We start from the raw sequence: 18,671 nt of genomic DNA, 5'->3' as shown, positions 1-18,671 counted from the left end.
GAGGGGGTGAATTAAAATAAGAAATATCTTGATTTTTTTTGTTGTTTTAACATAATTTGATGCTTGTTTGGTCATATTTTAAATTATTTTAATCTTACATCTTGAAGCCCCACTGAAAGTTTGCTGAGGTCCACTGATATATCCACATTTAGACTGTCTCTGCGAGTCAACAGTATATTTGGTGAACTGTAGATATGCACATTATCCATAATCTTCATTCAGCTTGCTGAGAAGCAGATACAAACAGAAACAGAGGGTTGAGAGAATTATAAATATAATCTTCATCACTGATTTGCAGTTTTAGAAGAGTCTCCCCTGGAGAAAGACAGTTTGCCACTCACTGACTGTTTCTAATTCTAGCTCTGTAAAACACTTCTCATCAGCAGCGGCAGCAGCAGTGAGGAGATCTGCTAACAGTGCGCTCGACTCACTCCGCCCCAGTGTCTGTTAAATTACCTGTCACTACAGCTATTGTCTCCGACGGTCTCCCACAGCAACAGGACACAGCTAAAGACTTATCCTGAGCGTCTTCACCTTTGCCACCTCTGCTATTGTTGTTTTTTTCATTCCATCTTTCTCTTTGATTCTTTTATTAGCATGTGAGGTGATTTTGTGCGTCAGCATAGGGCTGACTGTTTTGGTAGAAAAATCTCTCATCGCCAGTCTCCTTCATCCTTCTCTCATAGATTTTAAAGGCAAACAGGACCTTAAATGCAGGCCATCCTTTACCACATAACAAGATGAAAAGTTGGTTGGCTAATGAAAAGCACTCGCTGTCCCACGGCATCCTTCTGATAATGACAGACTAAATTCTGTGTCTCTGGAAGACATTTAGGATGGCAGCTTATGCTCCTAAGAGTGTTTGTTTGTAGAAACTCTTCAACACATTTAGCTGTAAACATCATGTGAAATCACATGCTTGCTTTCAAGAAACGCTCAAGTCAACTTAAAGGGACAGTTCACCCAAAAATGAAAATGTTGTCATTTAATCACTTATATTGTTCCAAACCTCTATGACTTTCTATTTTCTTTAATAGATAAAAGAAGATATTTTGAAGAATGTCTCAGTCTTTTTTTTTTGTCCATAAATCGTTTTGGACCCCATTGACTGTCATTGTATGGACAAAAAGTCAAAACATTTTTCAAAATATCTTTGTGTTCTTCAGAAGTAAGAAAGTCTTACATGTTTGGAACGACATGACATTTTCATTTTTGTGTAATCTAGCCTATCCCTTTAAATGTCAAGATAGATTAAAAAAATTAATGTTTTCTGGAAAAAACATTCTAGCATTTCTAGCTAGTCTGTTTGTAGTAAAGATACATCAGATTTCCCAGAAGGGACCTGAGCACACTTGTAACTGACACTTTGTGTAATATGGGTGGTGATAATGGTAGTCCAGTTGTTCATTGCAGTTCCTGGTGGCAATGCAAGGGGCCCGTCCCTCAGGCATGTGCTAATTTAATCTCTCATATGGCCCATCCACAGTAATCCATAAAATGGTCATCCATGTGACTCAGCCCGAGGGGCTGGTGGAGTTCTAGACAGGAAGTGGATCTCCAAACTGCCACACAAACAGAACGAAGGGTATGAAGGGTAAAAGGAGTGTTTGGACAACATGGATGGAGTTTATGGAAAAGATTTCTAAATATTTTCAAAAAATAATGAACACTTGTTTCCTAAACCTCGCCCCCAAAACTCATGCCATTGGTTGAGCCAATGTTGCTTTGTTGGGATGGTCATGATGCTCAACAAACAATTTTTAATAGCACCACAGAATCACAAGGTATATGCTTTTCAGAGCTACATATAGCTGTCTCTGTATGGGATATGAGAAATTGTTACATTGAAAAAAGGCACACTTCATTAACCTTGAAGAGTTTGAGAGTCTCTCAGTCCTCCCCAGGCTTGATTTGGCCCATCTCTGGCCTTTTCCAGCATCACTCTTATGCTTACATAAAAAAAATCACGTAAATAAACAAATACTACAAGGCTACGTTGTGATTCCATGGCAACAGTTACCGTTTCTCTGGGCAACGGAGAGTGTGAAGTCAGCAGCAGAGGATGACAGGTGCAACCGAGGGCATGTGTGCAAAATGAAAAATGAATTCATTCATTCCGATTCAAAGAGGCAAAAGGCACTGAGCTAATGAAATACTGCCCGTCAACATTTACAAGAAATTCTGTTGTGACTTCAATCTCTTCCAGTAATCAGATGATCCTGCGTTTTATTGAATGAAAGGGCTGAACTCTGCATATTACTCTGATTTCGTTCTCAAATAATAAAATATTTATGTCTGAAGATAACGTATAGCCTTAACTTATGCTAAGAGTTATGCAATTATAATAATATCTTTAAAGAAGTTAAACTCCTTAATTATCTTTTTTCGTAAATTATAAAAAAATAAAAAATAAACCTGTACACAGAATTTAAAAACTTTCAATACAAAAGTCAGGCAAATGGACTAATTGTAAGCACTCTGATCAGGTTTACATATCTGAAGACTGTGACTGTCTGTTCTGTCCAGCTGGTAAGAGAGACAGGGGAATAGAGTTACACACAGTAGAACAGCCACAGCCTATTAGATCACGTAGAAGAGCATGCATGTGTCCATATGTCCTCACAAAGGAAACAAGCTGTTCACTGACTCTTTTCCCCCCTCAATGAAATGCTTTGCCAGGAAACAGACATTATAATTTTGCCACCTGCAACACAGGGTGACCTTAACCAAACACTGACACTAATTCAATGACAGGAGCGAGACCTTGGCCTCTTGCATTTCAGGAAGGAAAAGGCAGAACAAGCCTTTTCCCTAATAAAAAGGCTGCTGTTTCCCACACACAGTACATCAACACTGTTCATTGTTTAGATGGTTTTCCTTTAAATTAGCACGTTATAAAACAATGATCGTCATTATTAAAAAAAAAAAAAGAATCGGAAGCTTGCACAGTCTTTCACCCTTGTATTGAGGACGTACTACTGCCAAAAATAACATACCTCATGGAAACTGTGAAGTAAGACTTGCACGCATAAACACTTACAATGCACTGAATATGCACTCGTTTGTGCACCTGAGAAACCACAGCCATGTATGAAGCCCACTGCAGTTTTTAACACCACACAGTATACACATTTCCCGAAAGTCCCTTTGAAATGGATGTGCCTGGACAGAATATCAATGTAAAGTAAATGTACTTGTGGCGTCGTTATACAGCCTGTAGTCATGGCAATATCTTTCACAGTGGACCCTTGCTATACTGTGGACATTAAAGGAATTTTCCTACATGAGAAGCTCTATCGCTAGCATCTGTAGCAAATAATTTTCCCCTAAACATTCAAGTTAAGTGCATTTCAGTCAGCACATTTTACAGTTTGAGAAATAAATTCCTTCAATTTCAAGTTCATTAAAAATTTTATTTCCTTAATTCTATCCCTCACTATGATAAATTCATAACCAGATTTGGAATAAAAATGTGTTTTGTTGGCCTAAAACTTAAACCCTGTTGCAATAAATCAATAAATATCAATGTGTTTCAGAAATGCATATACCATAGTGTAGGAAATATATTTTTATTAAATGCAGTATTTAAGAAATTAAGAATTAATAATTTTTTTGAATTCATGAAGATAAATTCATCTCAAATCTCAATTTAATTAAATCTCAGTATGAACAACGATAAATCAAATACAAAAACATATCAAATACAAAAGTAGATAATGCACAAGATAAAATAGCACGATAAATACTACAATACCTTTTTACATAATTGTCCTTGTGATAGGTTATACAGTTTTACCGTCTACCGTCACAGTTTTAGGGTTTTTAATTATTGGGAGTGTTTTCTACACATTTGCATGAAGAAAAAAATTAATATTAACAAAACAACAATATTTGCTATTATGACTTTACAGTGTCTGCATCAAACTAATTAGGAAGGCTTAGAATACAATGAAATGCATCAACAGTTAAAGGAGGAATTCACCACGGGGGCATTTGTGGCCAATTTTAATGGCCTAGCTGAGGCATTTAGTTACTTTTGATGACATTTTTGGACATGGATTCCAACCAACAGTGTTAAATAGCACACTTACCAGCAATCACAATCTTACAATGTGAACCAGCTGAGGTGCAGATATAACCAGCAGCAGCTCAGTTCCAACAATGGCACATGGGCAGATCTTACCAGGGTCTTAGAGCTGAGAGGAGGACATAAGTGAAAACTATTCACTTTCATCCAGCACATCTCTGTCCTCAAGAGCCTGAAGAGCCATTTCTGTCACACTTGCTTGCTCTTGGAGGGCTCAGACACTGAACAGCGATGGACCACTCTAATGACCTCCTTTAGGTCCATCTCTCACAGACGAGTCTTTCATTATCATGCAAACAGACACACCACTTAGTCCCTCTCTGATAAACAAACACTACTGCAACTCAATTAGCCGATATTAGCAATGCCAATGTGCTGCCTCCTGCAAGTACGGATAAATGAAAATGTATTATTGCTTGTGTTTTTGAAATAGCATACTATCGTACTCTGTATAAAAAGCATGCACATTTTCTTTACACATAGAATATGATTGTGCTTGACCTGCCCATTTCCAGTGTGCTAGATGAACAGGAAGTAATAACAAATGTGATTTTTTTCACTCTCTTGGCACATTATTTCATCAGAATACAAAATGTTAAGATAGAAAATTTCAAGACATTATTTGCATTACCACAAAACATGATGAGGTCATGTGACAAACAGTGCTGTTATGTAATAATGTAGAATTCAGCTATTTGAAATGTTTATAATGGAATAATGGCCGCTGTTTCACTTACTATAGTACTTTAAAAACAGTATAAAGTGTATACTACAGTATACTTAAGCTAGTATTTTCATTCTGAACATAGGCAATTTGTAAAACAGCTAGCTAATATTGCAACGTGTATGTTCTGTTTTTAGAGACTTCACCAAAGATGATCCGGTTTTCACTTTCCACTGACTGGTAAATGCTGAGTGCAATTAGGAAATGGGAATCTTCCTCTGAAAAATATAATCTTTTTAAAGAAAGAACGGCCCGGAAATCAGAGCAATGGATGAACTGAGGTGAAACTTGTGAGGAAGGGGGACATAAAGTTGAGTTCTCTTTACGAAAAACAAAAAGAGGAAGGATATGACTCTAGATAGGAAATGGTGTGGTGTAAAGAAGCTTTGTGTGGTCAGTGCACAGAAATAAGGCCACATGCATGCCAGTGTGCAGCTAAAACAGAGAAACAACCTCAGAGGCATTGAGGACAAATTTGGGTTCTGATAAATGTTGTTTATCTGAGATGTGTATCTCAGACTTGCAAATCCATTCGACACACTGACTGAGGTAACGTTAAGGCCCAAAGACTTCAATCCTTTAGGGAATAAAGGATTGTTTGTAGCCATTCTTGATGTGAGGGAAATGAAGTTTCTGATCTGAGAGCAACAAAACTTAATTTTACGGAGTAAAACTAAAAGATGCTAAAAGAGGTGAAAATCTGACAGACATACTTTCCTGTCTCACAGCGCTGGAGATCTAAACCACCAGCCATGCTGAATTTCGAAGTGACAGAAGGTCAGACATGGGCAACAAGCCTTTTGTTTGATGTGAAGCAGTCAGGCAAAGATGGTCAGACAGTAAGGTGGACCACACCAGACTGGCCATATGCTGTCATGGACTTCAACCTCTCCCAACAGGACTGAGGGTCAAGAGCCTGCTGCCACCACTTCTGCCATCACCAGACGTCGAGACTGGCACTGTTCTGGTTGACCTAGCAGCGCCAGGCCACAGACAGCGAAAGAAAGTGTGGTGGACAATCAACATATCCTGGTATATGAATTAGAATATTACTGAAGCCACATTGTGTAAATTCAGATAGTTTCCTATTACCTTGGTTAATTTACTTTACAGCGAAACAGTGGGTAGTCCAGACACTGCTTTATTTGATTACTAGAATATTCTCTTATGCGTCACTGAGATCCTGTTTTTTAACCACATGCATGTACATAAAAGCACGTGAAGTCTGTCAAACAGGGCAAATACAGTGGCACTCCACTGAAATAAGGGACAAGTCTGGCTATTGCAACATGCTCTTTTTAAACCTCTGGTTGTGAAACTAGGGCAAACTCAGCAATTTCTTTAAACGAGATGGGCCCTCCAAACCATTGACTAAAACAAGTGTACAAAAGGCACAGCATTTGGGATTGTCAGCTTTGTACCTAGCCAATTTGTTGATAAAATAAATGTAAACAGCTGTGACCCCATTTTATGCAAGAATATGTCAGATTCCAATCAAAATCTGTTAAAAAGCATTGGTCCGGGTGAGCCTAAACTGCTTAACGCCATAAGAGAAGCTACAGATCAGGAAAAAAGCAGAAATACAAAAGCATTAAGGTACACTTGTAAACCTTCACTGTAGCATGTGATTCCTACTAATCAAACAAAGAAACAGAAGTGAGACATTCGAAAAACAGTGATGTGCTGTTTTTACAAGCGCTACACAGTACAATGTGTACAAGTGCAAATTCTGAACTTACAAAGCTGAACCTCAAGCCTACAGGCTACAGGTCACATCCTGGTCCAACAAATCATAATCTGGCAAAATAAACATCTGTTTACAGTGTTTCCCCTGCCGTTATATTAGGGGGGTGGCCCGCCCCCCTTGAAGGTCAAGTTAATTTTATTTTCTCTATAGCGCCAGATCACAACAGAAGTCATTTAAAGTAGAGATGCACCGATTGCAATTTTATTGGCTGATTCCGATTTCCGATTTTTTGTTAGTGTGATCTGCCGTACCGATTTTTGCCGATTCCGATTTTCTTTCTAAGAACTATAATTGACAGCATATACAAACAAAAATCTACTTTTCTTCAACGCAAAATTTTATTTTCATAAAAAAACACAAATAAAAAGTCAGTAATAAAATAAGAACAAAAACTAAAAATTGCAAACAACAGCACAAATAAATGCAATAGAATAAAGAGAGCTAAAGTTTTTCAGGTTAAGTAAGTTTTTATTCAGATAAGAAATACTACAGAAATTAAAGTAATCAAATGTAAAATAACACATCCAGTGTTATTTTACATTTGACTACTTTAATTTCTGTAGTCTTCATTGTAAAAATTAAATACAGATTAATGCTTACCATTAAAGTTATAAAACGTATTCAGTCAAGAGCAGAAAATTATTTTCTTTGTCTTTTGTTCTTTGATTAACATGACAGACAGCAGCATAAATATTGGACTACGGTCCCTTTAAGAGTTTATCCACGGACCCAATATACTGTTACACAACATAGCGTTCTCTTTCTCAACTATTTAACTTTCCAAAACTGACTGTGTTTAACTGGATTCTCGCCAAAACGGGCATTATGAAAATGTTTTATGTATTTGAAAATTTTAGAGCAGTTAGCCACTCATTTTGGTATTTGTGGCTCACAAGCTGTTTGAGACTGAGCGCGGATTGTGCGCTCCACTAATACAGATCAGTGGTGGTGCGTGCACGTTTGGTATAAGCGCAAAACCTGCGGGAATGACTAAAATAATGCGCAATACAAGCACTATTTAACCAGGGCGAATGAGACGTGTGTGAGAGAGAAGGGGCCATCGGAGAGATGAGAGCGAGAATGCGCGGCTGACGTTATTGCCTGTGCCGCTGGTAACAAAACGGATCGGCTCGAAATCGGAAAGAAGTGAGACTGACTGGCTGATCACCGATCTGGGCCGATCATGAGGAAACTGACAGCAAAACAAACTTGTAGCCAATCAGCAGTAAGAGGCGTGTCTACTCATGATGTGGAGCTCTCTCCTCTACATCATGAGTAGACACGCCTCTTACTGCTGATTGGCAACAAGTTTGTTATGCTACCCGAATCAGTTTTCTAAAACGTTTTTAAAAAATCGTTCAGCAGCAGTTTTCTGTCGGGGATTAGATGTGTCGTGCCGCGCCGCATCCAGTGTAGACCATAGATATGTATATATATCTATGGTGTAGACCGCATCACTGATTATAATGAGTTCCACAGTATTTTGTCGCGCCGCACCACTCGCGTCCGGTGTAGACATGGTGTAACATTGGTTTTGCTTTGTTTCACAGAACTAATCGTTGCCTGGGTTGCATACATATGTGTGGGGCGGAGATATCAAAATAGGGGCGAGACCCTTTTGGGGTAAGGGCGTGTTTGTTTTGGTGATTTCAAATGTCAACATTGGCTACCAGAAATCGCTTACCCCACCTTTAATGAATGGCGCAGACGTGCGGTTTTGTTTACTACTTGTACTGAAGCGCGCGTGACGCTTCCGATGATATTAACGTCTGCCGTCTCACTAATAAGGACATAAATACATGAACAACATCTCCAGAACTGCTCTGAGAGTCACTTCATGAGCCTTTTACCGTTTAATTTGAGTAAAATTATCCTCATATCATATAAACACAGGAATGTAAAGGTATTCACGGCAACCCGTCAAAATAAAAGTTCAGTTTAACTTGAAGACACTGCGGCAGAAATATGTTACTATTGTTCAGTAGAATGTACATAATAGGCTACTACTACTACTAAAATTATTAAAACCTTATTTTTAAGGAATAATATTTCTTCAATGTTTTAATTGTAATATTAAATCCCCATTATTTTCCAAAAATAAATTTGTTTAATTTTCATTAATTAAAAGATCAATTAAATGACTGGCATAATCAGTTTTATGCCTTAAATAATGTAAATACACAACAGAGAATTTCTGAGGGAAAAAAATCATTAGGCTATTGTAAGAATAAATGAAACCGGTTTTTATGCTTTCAAATAATAATATGCTTTTCAAATGTTAAAACACAGAATTTGGCAACAATAAAACATAAGGTTGGAAAAAATAAGACATTTCATAGGGCCCTAAACATGTAATTATTTTTAAGCGTTTGATAAATTGATGTTAAATTGTTTAAGTTTCATGATTTTAATTAATTAGACATGTTTTTTGATTAATACAATTTAATTTAAGCATTAAAAAGGATGCCCCCCCCCCCCAAAGCCGTAAACCTAGGGGTAACACTGGTGTATTATTTTGATACTTTCTATATTTTAAATTAAATATAAAAAATGCTATATGGCCCTTTTAAAGAGGATCATACAGTAACAATACAGCATGAATTCAGGTAAATTAGGCCACTTTTTGACATGGCCAGATTTCCCTGAATTAAGCTTGTACAGAACATAGCTGCTCAGGATTGCTGCTTTTATTATCAGATGTTCTTACTCTACTACTAAGGGGCTGAGATGATATAAAAGCATGTCAAAGTTCTCTCTCCGTCAGGGTACGACTACTGTATATTGACATATACACAAGAATGTTTCACATTTACACACATCTTCACATTTACAACCACAAATCATCTCCAAATGTAAATATAGCATTCCATCAATATTGTTTCCAATGACAACTCATCATTGTATGAATACATTTAAAAAGTTGAAAATCAAAGTATAGTTTATATATCCTACTGTATCAGAAAACTGAATGCGCTTACTCAGCATTCAGGCTAAAAGTAGACAGCAGACACAGAGCATTCCTAACAGCCAATTTGCCTGATAGTTGCTTTCATTCAGCAGTAATTCTACAGCAGCAACCATGAGGAGGAGTTTTAAATGCACAACAATGACGTGAACTCAGGTATTCTGAAAAACTAGGACAGTTTGAAGGAAATACAATGTACATTATCAAAAGTTTGAAATATTAAAACCCAAACTCATCTGAATTTTCAAGATTCACCAGACTACACAACTCTCACTGACCATGTAGTATAGTCAATATAAGTCAAATGACAACATAACCAATCTACCTTACATTACAATATAAAATGCCAACTCCATAATTTGACGTATTTCAGAGTGGATTAGTTCAGCGACCCATCAGGAATTGATTGGATTGTGAAAAGTGGGTGTTACATACCAGAATGTAGTCAGATCAAATGTGTGTTTAATAAAACAATGTCTAAATATGTTAACATTATCCATTGGCCTGTGCAATGTAGTTGACATCAGCGGGAAAATAATTTCATTACAGAAGAAGAACATTACAAAGACGACAAACAATTTTTCTCTTTGGAATAACATGTACTACTACTGAATCACTCACAAAAAGACCAGAAACATGTAATGAAAGTAAATGTGGTCAATTTTGATTTCATGTTGACTATAAATCTACAGGACTATATGCGTCACTGTGAGGGCTGAAGATACCTAATGAAACAAGCTCATCCAGTCTGATATAATGGTACTACTAAGTGACAGGATATTGTTAAACTGTAGGATGTCCACTCTGCCTTTGTCCAGGACATCCTTGGACATTAAATCACCCGGCCTTCCTCAAGTTAAATGTCTCAGCACATGTTAGGACTATAACAGCATCCTGCCTAAAGTTGATTTTCCCGCTTTAAACAAACCGTGCTGTTTACTTGCTGGTACTTCAGCATTCAATGAACAATAAAGGGTCACAGAAGAACCCCTGAGGTTCTCCAAACCACACATTTGTCCTCTTTCTCCAGTGCAAATGAGGAGAATCTTTACAACCCGAACTGGTTCCCACAACGTGAGCAACAGCAAAACTTACTGAATCCGATGCTCACACTTCCTGTGAATGCCCAGCTAAAAACACACCCCGGCCCTTCCAAAGGGCCCTTTCATGGCTCTCTGTGAGAATCTGCCTCACTGCAAAAGGGTATGAAGTAGTTTTGGATGCAAGGAAGGGGCCATTTTGGCCAGCATGGTGTGAAATCGAATAAATAAACCAAGAGGGAAGAGGGGGAGAGAGAAGGGGGAAAAAATCCTCTCTTTGTGGCCGCGACCCAGCTAATGGAGACAAAGAGCTCAGTAGCAGGAGGATGAAGTTTAATAGAGGGGATCTGAGATCGGCCCTCTTTCTTCGTGACTCTGATTCCTCATCACCCCTCAAGCAGAGGCCGCTGCAACAAAGTCCTCTTTGAGTTCGGCCCCCTGTCCTGCATTTCCGCTATGAGGGTCTTCAAAGTTCACGGCTGCTTGAGCTGTTCACAGGGGTGGAAAAGAGCCACGGCACCACAGGACATGCAGCGGAGAGATAGAAAGAAATGAGGGTGACAAGGGAAGGGACACTCATAATAGGGTTGGGCCGATAGACGATGCCATCGTCCATCGCCGATGGCTGACAGACATCACGATGTTAAGCTGACATCGTGACCCCCCCCCCCCCCCCCGCAATCCGCCACATCCCAGTTCAATGTTCGGAAAGGAAATGAAGTGTATTATGGAAACCCTAAAGGGAATAAATAGTCTACGACAGTAGGTGCGTTTCCATTACAGATTTGCACAAAACTTTGGCGATATTTTCTGAATGTCGATAAAAAAGTATTGCGAAATGACGGCGTTTCCATTAACCAATGTTATGCGGCTAAAACGTAACCTTTTGCCTCTCGCGATAAGTCATGGCAATGGATTTTGGTGGGATTTTGACGGATTTTGGCTATATTTATTCAAAGGAGGCTTATGCATGTATCTTTACAGAAGCAGCAAAGAGATCCGCTTCAGAAACGTGCGTGGCGTGGCTGGAATAAACCATAGACTGTATAAAAACATAAACACAAGCATTGAGTGGCCGTAATCAGCTTCAGTGGCCATATCAGAACCACACTGCACCGCAGACGTGTGCAATGTAAATTAAAAGTATTAATAGTAGGGAAAGCCCCTTATACTGGAGCGCGGCCACTTATGAAGTGTTTCTTGGAGGTTATAGTACATTGAAAAATGATCATATGTCTTTTTACATACGCCATGTGACCTGTAAATGCGAAAAAGCCATTTCCATTGCAGTTTTGCGAATTAATCCTTTTTCGCATTGCCTGAAAAACCACCTCATGCGAGCGTAAAAACTTTTTTGCGATATATGGCCGTTTTCGCGAAATTGGCGCATTTCCATTAGGCGTATTTTCAATTCACAATTTCAATTTGCACAATATAAAATAAGAACAAATAAAGAAATTAATAATAATAGCACAAATAAAAAAATAACGACAGGCCTTCGAATTAAATAAAATGTTTTTTAGTTTTTCAGGTAGGTCTAACAGTAGGGTTAAGATATTTAAAAAAAAAAAAAAATAATTTTTACCAATTATCCAAATAATGTTTAGTCCTAGAACGCTATTATTATCAGAACACGTGAGCATAACATGTGGTTAGCAGATCAATGAACGAGGGCAGCGTTACCAGAGTTGCCCATATACCACACCATGTTACAGCACAGTAGGGCTATTGCAGACAGAAACAACACTGTACTACATCGATGTTTCCTGTCGGCTCAATTTTTGAGTGGACTTTGCTGTTCTGATTCGCATGAACGGTATACGAGTGGAGCGACTGATCGGAGCGCACACGCATAGAGCGGGATAATACGCAGAGCGTCACACCACGTGAAAGTGAAACTTGAGCGGTGAACTAATTTTCGGCAGCCGAAATTTCGGTGCATCTCTAATTATTGGCGACATCAGAAATGGATATTATATAATAGATGCTTTTTTGAACATTTTAGCAATTTAAAAATATTAAAAAAAGGATTGTTTACACGTCACCCCTGCTCTCGACAGACGGCACCCCGGTTGGGAAACACTGGTCTACGAGATGGGAGGATAAAAAAAATATTTCAATACGTTTTCTCGCAATTATATCATTGGGGAAGTATAGGTGACTGTATATAAATTGCGGACGTCAGGGAGCCGCTATTGAAACCGCTTTCGATTGCGCGCTCTCATTTTACTTTCACTTTTGAGATTCGTGATCACAAGGACTCTATACTAGGGGTCGACCGATTATCGGCGCCGATATTAAGCATTTTTATGATTATCGAATCGGTCATTTTCAAAACCGATTCGCCGATAAAATTACTTAATTTTGAAACGTGCTATTTGGCTCTGATGCAGCCTGTCAGAACTCACCACTCTGTGGCCTAAAGCAATCTCCGCCCACCGCCCATCTGATTTGTTGAGAGTCACGAGTCTGAACAATCAATGCGGAATTCACTCTCACTCCGAAAGCGTTTGCTAACTGAAGCTGCTTCAGTGATCACGCATCAGTTGTCTTTCAAAGGTAAGGCAACAGCAGACGTTGCTTAAGTTGCAATAAATCACAATCCACTAACGTTACACTGAAGTTGCAAAACACCTCAATACTATTATTTCTGCGATGCAGAAAACACGGACGGAATCGCGGAATCCAGTCACATAAATGGAATTTACTGTATGACGCGGAACGTCACGGAATTTGTCAAAGTTTGAATGAATTAATAAAAAGTAGGTCAGTACACTTATAGAGTCGCAATATGGACTAGTATCTGTGAATATTCAGCCGCAAATATACGGTTTAAATATGAATCCAGCATGTTCTGCGTGTCTCTGTGTATGTAAATGGCACAGACGCGCGGTTTTGTTTTCTACACAGTGCGACGCTCGCGGTGATTTCAGCTTCTGTCGTCTCACTACATGAGGACATAAATACATGAACAACATCTCCAGAACTGCTCTGATCCCTCTGAGAGTCACTTCATGATCATTTGACAGTTTCATTTGAGTAAAACTATCGTCATATCATTTACATAGGCAACAGAAACTTAAAAGTTCCTCATGGCAACACGTCAAAATATAAATTCAGGTTAGCTTAAAAAAAATGAGGGGAAAAGAAGCATGTAGTGCATTGTTGCCGCATTCACAGTCGGGTTATTAGCAGAGAACACAGAGCAGGAATTGAATTTTGGCGCGGGATTGTGGCTATTAATAATAATTCTACTCATTCCCGCAGGTTCCTCGTTTTTAACGCGATGACAGTTGACGGAACGTATCATTTGCACGTGCTTTTGAGTCTTGAGAACTCACTCGCGCACTTTCATTTTCTGTGTGCCCACAGATCGCAATAAGGAGAGTGACAGCTTTTAATAATTATTAAATTATTAAACAAATGTGATATTGATTTAATACAACAGTTCAATAAACAAGTAGGCTACTGCCTGATTTTGCTCTGTTTTTCTGTTTTAAATAGTTCCAAATAAAGTAACAGCTCAGCCACTGCACATCTCTAAAAGCAAACACAGCAGTGTTTCATTCATGAATGAAAGTGCGTTTTTGAACAAATCTAGTGAGTAAGTGATTCATGATTACCCATTCATAATGTCAGTTATTTGAATCATTTATTTTTCTGTATTCAAAATTTTATATTTAAAACTAGGGATGCACCGATACCACTTTTTCCAGTACTCGCCCGATACTTTTATTTTTGGTACTTGCTGATACAGAGTACCGATACCAATATTTTTATTGCATTTGTAATTTTTTTAAATATTGTGTACAGAAACCAAAAGGGTATGTATACTGTTAGTTGTTAACTTCATTTATCAAATAGATAGTCAAACCAAAATTTATTCAGACACCTTCAACATTTCTCACATTATCACAGTTTATTTGCTATAGTTTAGAAAACGGTAATAAAATATGACAAGAACTCAGAGTTACATGGTGTCAGAACAAATTCATCTCGATAATGTTAGATAATTTTGATAGAAATGTATGTAATAGATTACAATCAACCAAAACAATTCAGACAGCTGTTAGTATGACAGTATTTACACAACTATGAATACTTAGTCGGGTGACCCTTAGCCTCAATGACAGCCTGTAGTCTCCTGGGCATGCTGTCACCCAGCTTCATGCAAACCTCAACTTCAGTTTTTTCCCAGACTTGGTCTGAATAATTTTGGGACCCAAATTTGTATCAGTTTTACTGGTAGTCTACTGTATGCATGTATAATATGGCACAGTTTACTTTATTTTGCTATCCTCACTTACATAAATGAACTATAGTGTCCTACAGCCACTAGTAAAAAAATATTTTTTAAAAGAATAATCACACAATACGCTATTTCTTCCATGTTTTAATTTTAATAGTAAACCCTTTGTTTGCCATAAATAAAGAGTTTAACTCTTTAAAATAAAGAGTTTACTGTGGGAGTACTACACTCAACCAACAACCAGGGATGGCAGTTTTTGTCAGAGCCCTTGTTATTCTTAATTTTTACACCAGACATATATATCGATTCAAAATATTGGTTATCAGTCTACTTGATCTGTAATAATCGGTATCGGCCTTGAAAAACACATATCGGTCGACCCCTACGCTATACTATGGAGCGGCAGTACTTACCACACATTTGACAAGATTAAATGTTTGCTCAGGTGCTCAGGATCTGCAAATCATTCGCCATCGTCCTATCAGACATTTCTCCTTACTCTGTGTATGTGGTAAGTGAACTTTCATGTACTGAAATGCAACAGGCTACCGCTAGCAAGCGGCTAACCTTTTAGTGGCTCTGTAGAACGCTTTATTTGTTTCACGCTTCCCAATTTCTAAATGTTTTGGGTTGTTGCTAGGCATTGCTAGGATGTTCTGGGTGGCTTTACAAGTTTTCTAGGGTGTTCTGGGTGGTTCTTTGTGACCACTATGGTGTCCTGGGTGGTTGCTAGGATGTTCTGGGTTGTGGCTAGTGTGTTGCTAGAATGTTCTGGGTGATTCTACAAGGTTGCTAGGGTGTTCTAGATTGTTGCCAGGATGTTCTGGTTAACTCTACGTGGTTGCTAGGGTGTTACTAGGATGTTATGGATGGTTCAAGGTGGTTGCTAGGATTTCTTAGGTGGTTCCAGGAAGGTTGCTACTAGGTTGTTGTGGGTGGTTCTAATTGGTTGCTAGGATGTTCTGGCTGGGTCCAGGAAAAATTGCGACTAGGGTGTTCTGGGTAGTTAGGTTGCTTACTGTTCCAAATCAAAAATGACTAACCCCTAAGACTTGTTCTTAGATATGATTTGGATCTATCCTTTAATGAGATTTTTCCACCTGCCAAGCAAAAATAATTCTAATTGCAAAGAAAAGTAATAATTCTCAGCAAGCAACATTTAATTCATGTTGTCTATAGCACAAATGTACCAGCTGATTTATATTAGTCTATTACTTATGGTTGTTTTTTTGTTTTTGGAAACCATTCAGAATAATTTTGACTAGCTTTGGCTGTTTCAAATTTGATATGCTTCCAATATGAGGTAGGTGTGTACATCACATTGCTGCGAAATGGCCCCATTCACAAGAAAACATGTGTCTGTGACACCAGCCCATCATTAAGAAGCTTGAGTGTATGGAAAATCCAACACTGGTTGACCATTGGACAGCACTGCTACAAAAGCTTGGTGCTGACATGTGGTAGTCCAGATAAGATCTCAGTACAGATTGGATTGGCCATCTGGAAGGCATTTGGGCTCATCTCCATGGAAGAGAGATTGAGCACATGGAAAGGTGCCATGAGAGCCAGGGGTTCATTCACCACAGGGGGGAAAGGACACAGTAGACCCTGAGCTGGTCTATATGACAACAACAGACAGCAATCATTATCACTTCACATAGAGAGATGTTTGCATGAGTACTCAAACAAACACATACGGTTTAATTACCTTTGGAGTGTACTGACGTTTAATGGGATTTTGTCAACTGTGAACATCCACATCAGCTTACTTTGTCATTTAACACAGGCGTATATGCGTGTGCGTATTATCTCATTTCCTGATGTGTCATTCCTCCTTCCCTCTAGAATAATGGATTCAACATCACTGCAGCACATTCAGCCCAAAAGCCACAAAGCGTATCTTTATCATTGCAGTATTGCTTCATTAGAGTCAAATTACAAATGCACGATTTCTGTAATTTCTTCACTGATTATCACCCTAAGAGTGGCTTTGGTGGCTGGACAAGGGTCTTCCATCTCACCACAGGAAATAAACCCACAAGATGACAAAAGATCGGATTCTTTACATCAGCAGTAGGTTTGTGAAAGATTAAAGTACAGATTGAATGAGTTCATTCATTTCTAAATCACATTCATTTCTAAATCAAACAGCAGGTATTACAAGAAGTTCTAAATGGAAACAAAAATTACAGTTGTCATTTATTCACACTCATGCCATATGACTGATATGTATGATTCAATATTTTAAACAATCTTTATGTAGATCTTTTTCACACTGTTATAAGTTCCAAAAATTACACAAAATAACTATAAAATAGCAAAAAATCCTTGTCTTTTGATTACATTCAGTATCTTTACATGGGGAACAGACCCATCCAGCATGTTCTGCGTGTCTCTGTGTATGTAAATGGCACAGACGCGCGGTTTTGTTTTCTACACAGTGCGACGCTCGCGGTGATTTCAGCTTCTGTCGTCTCACTACATGAGGACATAAATACATGAACAACATCTCCAGAACTGCTCTGATCCCTCTGAGAGTCACTTCATGATCATTTGACAGTTTCATTTGAGTAAAACTATCGTCATATCATTTACATAGGCAACAGAAACTTAAAAGTTCCTCATGGCAACACGTCAAAATATAAATTCAGGTTAGCTTAAAAAAAATGAGGGGAAAAGAAGCATGTAGTGCATTGTTGCCGCATTCACAGTCGGGTTATTAGCAGAGAACACAGAGCAGGAATTGAATTTTGGCGCGGGATTGTGGCTATTAATAATAATTCTACTCATTCCCGCAGGTTCCTCGTTTATAACGCGATGACAGATGACGGAACGTATCATTTGCACGTGCTTTTGAGTCTTGAGAACTCACTCGCGCACTTTCATTTTCTGTGTGCCCACAGATCGCAATAAGGAGAGTGACAGCTTTTAATAATTATTAAAGGAGTTTGCAAATGTGATATTGATTTAATACAACAGTTCAATAAACAAGTAGGCTACTGCCTGATTTTGCTCTGTTTTATCATCGAAAATAGTTCCAAATAAAGTAACAGCTCAGCCACTGCACATCTCTAAAAGCAAACACAGCAGTGTTTCATTCATGAATGAAAGTGCGTTTTTGAACAAATCTAGTGAGTAAGTGATTCATGATTACCCATTCATAATGTCAGTTATTTGAATCATTTATTTTTCTGTATTCAAAATTTTATATTTAAAACTAGGGATGCACCGATACCACTTTTTCCAGTACTCGCCCGATACTTTTATTTTTGGTACTTGCTGATACAGAGTACCGATACCAATATTTTTATTGCATTTGTAATTTTTTTAAATATTGGGTACAGAAACCAAAAGGGTATGTATACTGTTAGTTGTTAACTTCATTTATCAAATAGATAGTCAAACCAAAATTTATTCAGACACCTTCAACATTTCTCACATTATCACAGTTTATTTGCTATAGTTTAGAAAACGGTAATAAAATATGACAAGAACTCAGAGTTACATGGTGTCAGAACAAATTCATCTCGATAATGTTAGATAATTTTGATAGAAATGTATGTAATAGATTACAATCAACCAAAACAATTCAGACAGCTGTTAGTATGACAGTATTTACACAACTATGAATACTTAGTCGGGTGACCCTTAGCCTCAATGACAGCCTGTAGTCTCCTGGGCATGCTGTCACCCAGCTTCATGCAAACCTCAACTTCAGTTTTTTCCCAGACTTGGTCTGAATAATTTTGGGACCCAAATTTGTATCAGTTTTACTGGTAGTCTACTGTATGCATGTATAATATGGCACAGTTTACTTTATTTTGCTATCCTCACTTACATAAATGAACTATAGTGTCCT

The 18,671-nt window shown here is 38.2% G+C and overlaps 1 protein-coding gene across 1 annotated transcript in view; it reads right to left on the bottom strand.

The window, feature by feature from the left end:
- Positions 1-18,671, bottom strand: part of LOC107591805 (phosphatidylinositol 3,4,5-trisphosphate-dependent Rac exchanger 1 protein-like) — an 86,628-nt gene that overhangs the window by 55,726 nt on the left and 12,231 nt on the right. The window lies entirely within an intron of this gene.

Source organism: Sinocyclocheilus grahami, unplaced genomic scaffold (assembly GCF_001515645.1).
Source record: "Sinocyclocheilus grahami isolate Dianchi unplaced genomic scaffold, SAMN03320097.WGS_v1.1 scaffold146.1, whole genome shotgun sequence".
NCBI classification, from domain to species: domain Eukaryota; kingdom Metazoa; phylum Chordata; class Actinopteri; order Cypriniformes; family Cyprinidae; genus Sinocyclocheilus; species Sinocyclocheilus grahami.
This window is presented reverse-complemented; position numbering and strand designations above follow the sequence as displayed.